Consider the following 8,757-nt stretch of genomic DNA (forward strand, 5'->3'; position numbering starts at 1 on the left):
AAATAAAACTTGAGCGTTGGAGATTCAGGTCCTTGCCAAAAATCCTTACCAAACCAAATTATTTTGTGAATTTGCATCATTCATACTTATATTTTAGGCTGAAATTTAGGCTTGAATAGAATTGAAAGTTTTATGTTAAGTCAGAGATTAAGTTATAGTTTCATATATGTTAAGTTTTTTAAACAGTCTGATTTGATTATAAGATAATAACTATTAAAATATTTCTTAGTCATTGACAATGCTCACACATTATATATACGCAACTGTTCAAAACGCAGATTACAACATTCTTTTATCTTTAAAATCACTCCTCAATGAATTTACAAATAGTGCAAGCGGACGTAATGATTAAGCGCAATAATGTATTGGGTTGTATCACTTACATAATTTAACATGAGGAACCAAAATAAAATGAAAAATAACTTTAGTGGGCACTTTAGAAGTTGTTTTAAATTTGTTTGGCCAAATAAATATTTTGGATAGTCGGACGATCAACTAATGCAATTTACGCTTTACTATTTTTGTCTTTAAACTCACCCTCAGTTCCTCGAGGCTTGCTGGCTATAATTTCAATTCTCTCAATATATTCGCCCCCTCTGGGAATCAAAATCATAATTCTTTCATCTTTGATATCAGTTTCTCAGTTTAAAATCCAAATATTTACTAAACTCTATCAACTCATTCTCTGCTTTTTGCGAAAGAAAAAAAAAAGGTAATAACGAGCATCTTCATGAAATCTCCATCTCCGACGAGAACCAGTCCTTCTGGTTCTCCACTTCACCATACTTTCACCGACTCACTCATGGAAGAAAACATCGAAGCTGCCGAACCACCATCACTAAATGGGACTCCTTGTACGGCGACAACAATGCTCCCTACTGTAACATTGCTTCTCTTTTCTCTGGAAGTAACCGGGAAGAAGAAGCCAAACAGTATTTGAGTTCCATCAAGGGTTTGCAGAAGGCCATGCATTACTTGGCTTCACACCAATCCGGTTCCGATCAACTCGTTCGAGCTCAAACGCTCATGCAAACCGCCATGAAACGCCTCGAGAGGGAGTTTCACCAGATTTTGAAGTCCAGCAGGAATTACCTTGACCCTGAATCTGTCTCCACTCACTCCTCTTCTTCTAGACCGTCGGTTTCCAGGTCGAGCTTTTCAGATTTTGATGAAGATGATGAGTCTAATAACGAGACTGAGCCGAACCCCGAAGTGGAGCGAGTATCGTCGGCTGCTATGGCGGATTTAAGAGATATTGCGGAAGCCATGATTTCGGCTGGGTACGACAAGGAGTGTTTCAAAATTTACAAAACTATTCGGAAAACGATCGTTGATGAAGCTCTGTACAATCTCGGAGTTGAAAGGGCGTTGAGTTTTCAGCAGATTCAGAAGATGGAGTGGGAAGCTTTGGAGGTTAAGATTAAGAATTGGTTGAACGCTGTTAAGCCGGCGGTTAAAACGATGTTTAATGGAGAAAGAGTACTCTGTGATAAAGTTTTCGCAATTTCGCCTGCCATCAGGGAATCTTGTTTCACGGATATTTTAAGGGAAGGAGCTCTGGCTCTGTTTGGTTTCCCGGAAAATGTCGCCAAATGCAAGAGAACCCCCGAGAAAATGTTCCGTATCTTGGATTTATATGAGGCGGTTTCCGATCTTTGGCCCGAGATTGAATCAATCTTCAGCTTTGAATCAACGTCGGTCGTCCGATCAACCGCCGTAAACTCCTTGGTCAGGCTCGGCGATGCCGTTAGAACGATGTTAACGGACTTCGAAACCGCAATCCAAAAAGATTCATCCAAAACCACGGTTCCCGGCGGCGGGATCCACCCTCTAACGCGTTATGTATGAACTACATCTCTCCCGCCGACTACAGTGGAGTTCTCTGACATCGTCGCCGATTGGCCGTTATCGGTTCAATCAACGTTACCGGAGTCTTAGAGATTCGGAGCCCCTGGGTACGACAAGGAGTGTTTCAAAATTTACAAAACTATTCGGAAAACGATCGTTGATGAAGCTCTGTACAATCTCGGAGTTGAAAGGGCGTTGAGTTTTCAGCAGATTCAGAAGATGGAGTGGGAAGCTTTGGAGGTTAAGATTAAGAATTGGTTGAACGCTGTTAAGCCGGCGGTTAAAACGATGTTTAATGGAGAAAGAGTACTCTGTGATAAAGTTTTCGCAATTTCGCCTGCCATCAGGGAATCTTGTTTCACGGATATTTTAAGGGAAGGAGCTCTGGCTCTGTTTGGTTTCCCGGAAAATGTCGCCAAATGCAAGAGAACCCCCGAGAAAATGTTCCGTATCTTGGATTTATATGAGGCGGTTTCCGATCTTTGGCCCGAGATTGAATCAATCTTCAGCTTTGAATCAACGTCGGTCGTCCGATCAACCGCCGTAAACTCCTTGGTCAGGCTCGGCGATGCCGTTAGAACGATGTTAACGGACTTCGAAACCGCAATCCAAAAAGATTCATCCAAAACCACGGTTCCCGGCGGCGGGATCCACCCTCTAACGCGTTATGTAATGAACTACATCTCTTTCCTCGCCGACTACAGTGGAGTTCTCTCTGACATCGTCGCCGATTGGCCGTTATCGGTTCAATCACCGTTACCGGAGTCTTACTTCGGCAGCCCCGACAAGGACGAGAGCATTTCGTCGCCGATTTCAGTCCGGTTAGCTTGGCTTATCCTCGTCATGCTATGTAAACTAGACGGTAAAGCCGAGATGTACAAAGACGTAGCGCTTTCATATCTGTTCTTAGCAAATAATCTCCAGTACGTCATCAACAAAGTCCGGCAATCGAACCTGAAACTCCTCCTCGGCGACGATTGGGTGATGAAGCACGAACAGAAAGTGAGAAAGTACGCTTCGAATTACGAGAGGATGGGATGGAGCAAAGTGATCGCCTCGCTGCCGGGAAATCCGACGGCGGAGATTCCTGTCGATCAAGTGATTGATCATTTCAGAAAATTTAACTCGGCTTTCGAAGAAGCTTACAAGAAGCAGAGTTTTGGGTTGTACCCGACCCGAAACTCCGAGACGAGATAAAGATCTCGTTTGCTAGACGTATCGGTCCGGTCTATAAGGATTTTTTCGATAGCTACGGTGGAGTTCAGCTGATGAATGAAATGTCGATTGTCAAATATACCCCTGATGATTTGGGGAATTACTGCTCCGATTTGTTCTTTGGGAGCGGAGGTTCAGGGAGTGTTTCATCAAGTCCGAGCAGGGTGGCCGCAGTCGTTGAACCGATTTCTTCTTGGACCGTTGAACTTGGAAAGAATCGCCGGCCACGTGCGGAATATAGGCCCTTTTTGTGAAAAAAAATGTGGATAAATATTAAAAAGACGGGCAGTTATTCGGCTGAGCTAATTAATTTAAAATTCTATATGGCATCTAATCCCTTGTGCAATACAGAATTCATTGATTTATTGTCTCATTTGTACTCTTTTTTGTTGGTATTATTATACTCCATTCATGCTCTCAGGTATTTTTAAAAACACTAATTAAAAAAATATAATTTATTCAAATTAATATTTATAAAAATGAATAATTATTTTAATGAATTTTGTCACGTTAAACACAGTTTTTAAAGGGTAGGAATGAGTGGTATCAGTTAAAGATTATATATTGTTTATAATTATCTCCTCGCCAATAGTTTAGTCTTACAATTCAAAAATATTGTTAACATAATCGTTAATGAATCTTTTATTTTTTTATTTACCTAAATTATATGATTTTTGTTGATGAAGGGCTGAGCACTTGGATTAATGATACATTTAAGGGTAAGTTATAACATTTAAGGGTAACTTTTATCACACATCTTTTAATTTTATTAATAACTATTTAATTGTTTTCAATTAATTGACGTGACTGTTAACAAAATTAACATAATTCTACATTTAATCCTAAGTATTATGCATTCTACTAATTTAATCTTAATTTTAATTTAATTCAATAAATTTAATCATCTAATTAGATTGTGACACGCGTTACAACTAGGGTTGCTTAATGAGTTGAGCAGCTTGAACTCGACTCAGTTAAAGCTCGGTAAAAACTCGACTCGGGTTGACTTTACCCGAGCTCGAGCTCGACTCGAGACCTTAACGAGTTGAGTTTAAAAAAGTCCAACTCGACTCGATAAGTTCATGAGCAGCACATTAATTTTTTTATATAACTTGTTAGTGGTTATCTTAAAAAATCATTTCATACACTCAAAAATCAAACCTTATTTATTATTTTAATGTATTTGTAGATTGTTACTTTGCAGTTTAGACTTTAAAATTACTCCATACACTCTTTCAATAAAAATTTGGTTAAATATATTAATTTATGTTTATATTAAATTTTATATAATATTAGCAAATTTTACCTATAGTTAAGAAAATAAGGTAAAAATTTCAGTAAGCTTAATGAACAACGAGGCAAACAATGAGTATCAAGCTTAACGAGTAATGAGCTTAATGAGCAACAAGTTTTCTTAACGAGCATGAGTTGAGAAAAATTTTAACGAGCTTAACAAGCAATAAAAATTTTTAACGAGCACTGTCTAACTCGCGATCGACTCGCTCGATAATCACAACATAAATAGAGGGTATTTTTTAATTTAATTATTTTATTTTTCATCCATTATGTGTCACCATCAGATTCTATATAAATTAGTAGTGCAAGAAGAAATCAAACAAAGGTAGAGTGGGAATTGAAACCTGTGTCAAATGAATTCAATATCAATGCCTGAACCACTAAGCTAAACCCGCTACTTAGTTATAAAATGCAACATTTGGGTTAGATATTGTAACAAATGGCAGAATAAAAAAGATAGTTAAAAAAGAAGTAATAATTTTAATATTTTTTTTAATAATCTCATGTATATATTTTTAGCTCAATTTATCTTTATTAACAAATATATGAAATTTCTTTTAAAAAAATAAGTATATAAAATTATCTCATAAAGTTAACAACAATTTATATATATGTAATCATTAAATTAAATTTTTTAACTTAATGTTATACATGAGTTCATTTAAGTGGATGTTTGTTTCATCTTTCATTCTTAATGTATGATAACACAAGGATTAATTGTTGTAACATATGGTTCTAGTAACCTCTGATTTTATAACCTATAAAAAGATGAATGTACAAGCTCTTAAGAGATGAGTAATAAAAGATTACTATTCACTCTTACATTGTGCTCTACATTTATATAGTTTTATCACGTTATTAGTACGATTTTGTTTAGAAAATTTTCTTACTAAAGATCAAGTATCGTCTCTATCTAATCTGAGGTAAATTATATATCTTTTAATAATTTTTATTTTTCCTTAAAAGTTCATGTTATTAAGTGAAAGAATCATGTCGTCTTTACTTCTAAAAGTTTATACAATTCAATGCTAAATTTAAATAGTTTTTATCATTTTATTTTCTTAAAATCATTAACTTTTGATCAAGTTTATTCCATTGAATAGTTTTAAACAATAAATAAAATTTAAAAATTTCATATTGTTTAACTTGCTTTCTTTAACGTTCAAAACGTAGAATATTTATTGTGCTTTTGATCAATTTATCTATTGTTACGTTATTAGCTTTTTATCGTATTAAAGTTTATATGAATAGATATTTATTAATAATATTTAACATTTATTTTAATTAATTAATTAATTTGTTTTATGATATTATATCAATGACAAATCTTGCAAAATTAGAATTTGTGGCTCTAGAAAATTTCCCCAAAAAACTATTTTTCATGGACTTTAGATGCCAAAATTCACTTAGATGCAAATGGTCTAGGTGACACTATTAAGAAAAGAAATAAATCATATGTTCAAAATAAGGCTAAAGCCATGATATTTATTCGTCGTCACCTCCATGAGGGACTAAAATTTAAATAGTTGACTGTTAGAGATCCTCTTGTTCTTTGGGATAATCTAAAGGAAATGTATGACTACTGAAAAATTGTTATACTTCCTAAAGCTCGATATGATTGGTTATATTTGAGATTACAAGATTTTAAATCGATAAACGAATATAACTCAACTATGTTTCAAATTACTTCACAATTGAAATTATGTGGTCAAAGTATCACCGATGGGGATATGTTAGAAAAAACATGTAACACCCTAATCTGGTCCAACCCGAAGATCGAACGATCAAAGCATTACACGGACCATCAAAGTGGCTAACCCAAAATTTCTTTCAAATTGTTTGTAAAACATCAATAAATCATTCACGATAGTATAAAAATCGTTTTTAAAACATCAATAAATCATTCATGATAGTATAAAATAAAACATCTTAAATCTAGGTTCACAAAATACGAGAGAGCTCCCAACACGCACAAAATGCAATCACCGAGTTTTAAATCAAAATAGAGTTATGACTTGAAATAATACAAGTTCCATATAATACATACCCTGTAAAAGACTCAAGACATACTGTAAAAGTGGCTGATCTGGAATGTATCCACGTGATAGGCTTCTCATCGATCCTCTATTGACATGTGCACGAAAACATATTTCGAATGTTGAGCTCACAAGTTCAGTGCCACGCTAATAACTATGCAATACTACATGCATTCATTACATGAGCATGTTGGCGCGTAAAGTCATGGGTATGCAAAAGTATAACAACAAACATGAGGTGGGTCTAGTGGTGTAACAGAAGGAATTTTTTGTATCTCGGGATAACACGCTAGCCTACCTTGGGTACTCGAGGGTCTTCGGGTAAGAACCATAATTTTACGTTCATCGAAAGCTTACATCTTTAGCCCATATGTAGAATTTCAAGCATTGGGCGCAATTCAAAATTTTACGTGCATCAGATACGTACCCGACCAACTTACTCCGTCGAGTCTTAATGCATCTGTGCCTAGTTGCAACTGAAGTGTGTAATGCTCTAACATACTATATCTGAATATTTTATCATGAAAGAATCATACTTCTAATGGAACTCGGGTATCCTGACTGTTTCTCGAGCGTCACACAAGGCTAATCTTATGTCATCCTAACTTGTTTTGTTTCTAGTTGTAATTATCATTACTTTGGTGGTTCTCACTTGTAGTCTTATATACAAGGCATGGGTGGCCCCAAAACCCCCTTGTCGTGCACTCGAATCAATTAGATTAATTGCCCTATTTATGACAATGATACCAATACCGTGCCAACAATATCGATACTGACCCTTGGGTATAAATACCCACCCTGAGTATCGATACCGAAAATAGCTTCGATGTTTTGGAAATACATTTAGTATCGTACTCTTATGGGTATATATATTCTCCTATGGGAGGGTATTGATACTACCCTGAGTACCAACTAAAAATGGCTTTGATGTTTTGAAAAATGCCTCAGTATCGATAACCCCACTAGGAGTATCAATACTTTACCCTTGGTATTAATACTTCTTTGAGTACCGATACCAAAAATGCATTTTGAAAATCCATTTAGTACCCTCGATATCCAGACCATCCTGTGAGTATTGAGACCAGATTTGTAATATCCCAACTTTTGGACTAGTCGCTAAAATGTAAATTTTTAAAAATTGGTGGCTAAAGTGTAAACTTGGTAAAATTTAAGGGACTAAAGTATAATTTTTAAAAGTTATATATTTTGGACTCATAAATGAACAATTCACCCCAAGAATGATAAAGTTATTAAGAGATAAAGTGCAATTTTGTCGGTTTCAAATTTTTTATCCGAGATTTGTATAAAAAGCTATTAAGAGATAAAATTTAATAAAAATATTCAGATAATCGGATCAAATCATAATTTTAAAAAAATATAAAAGATGGCAGTAGGGGGTTAATAATATTATTCTGATTTTTTAAATAGTAGAATTTAACGTGGAACAGTGATATTAAATGAATTTTCCATGTTAAAGTGGAATAGTTGAATTTAATGACTAAATTAAAATTTTGGAAAATTGGAAGGGAAAAGATGGAAATCAATAAATATGATATTTATATTATGAAAATGGTGATGAAAGGATGGCATGGAGGTAAATATCAAGATTCATTAAGAGTATATTAGGCTTTTGGGAATAAAATAAATTTTAAATTCATTTTAATTAGAATTTATAAAAGTGTCTAGATAGTTTTGGAGAGAATATTCAAGAAAAGTTTGGTCTTTTTCCTCCATATGACCGTGAACTCCATTGTTTCAAGGTAAGAATTTTTCAATTTTATTTTTAAGTCATTTCCTTAGCTTTTTTTTTATTTATTTAAGTGTGAAATAGATAATTAATCTACATTAAATTCTCTATAATTTGGTATAAATATTTCATAGTTTCCTTTCTTGGATTATTGGTTTGGGTTTGAAAATGTAACGTGATGGCACTTTTGAATCTCATCTGATTAGACAGGCACACAAATGCATGTTCTTTAGCTTGTTAGGGATGACTCTCAACTTTGGGACTTGGGAGGTTTCTTCTCATAGATTAAAAGTGCTCTCCTGAGAGCTTGACTTTCACCTTCAACTAAAGGACATGGATATCGGTATTATTATAATATCATCTGAAATTCATCTTAAGCATACAATGTGGTTATTGATATTCCCTATACCATATTTTGTGCTTTCGAATTTGAGGTGTGGAAAAGCCTATATTAAGGACCTAGTATTTGTCTTGATTCTTGCCAGTGCTATTAGTTTTCGGGTCTAGTTTAAGGCATTCCTTACTTTCTCGGTCTGAGCGTGAATGTGTGTGCATATAAACGTTTTATGTCTCAAATGGTTTATATGTTTTTATCATTGATGGGGCATTTCGTTT

General features: G+C 34.7%; 1 pseudogene; it reads left to right on the plus strand.

Annotated features, from left to right (window-relative positions):
• Window positions 1-648: 648 nt before the first annotated feature.
• Window positions 649-3,436, plus strand: LOC120129305 (annotated as a pseudogene).
• Window positions 3,437-8,757: the final 5,321 nt, after the last annotated feature.

This window comes from Hibiscus syriacus, unplaced genomic scaffold (genome assembly GCF_006381635.1).
Source record: "Hibiscus syriacus cultivar Baekdansim isolate YM2019G1 unplaced genomic scaffold, ASM638163v2 tig00001644_pilon, whole genome shotgun sequence".
Lineage (NCBI taxonomy): Eukaryota > Viridiplantae > Streptophyta > Magnoliopsida > Malvales > Malvaceae > Hibiscus > Hibiscus syriacus.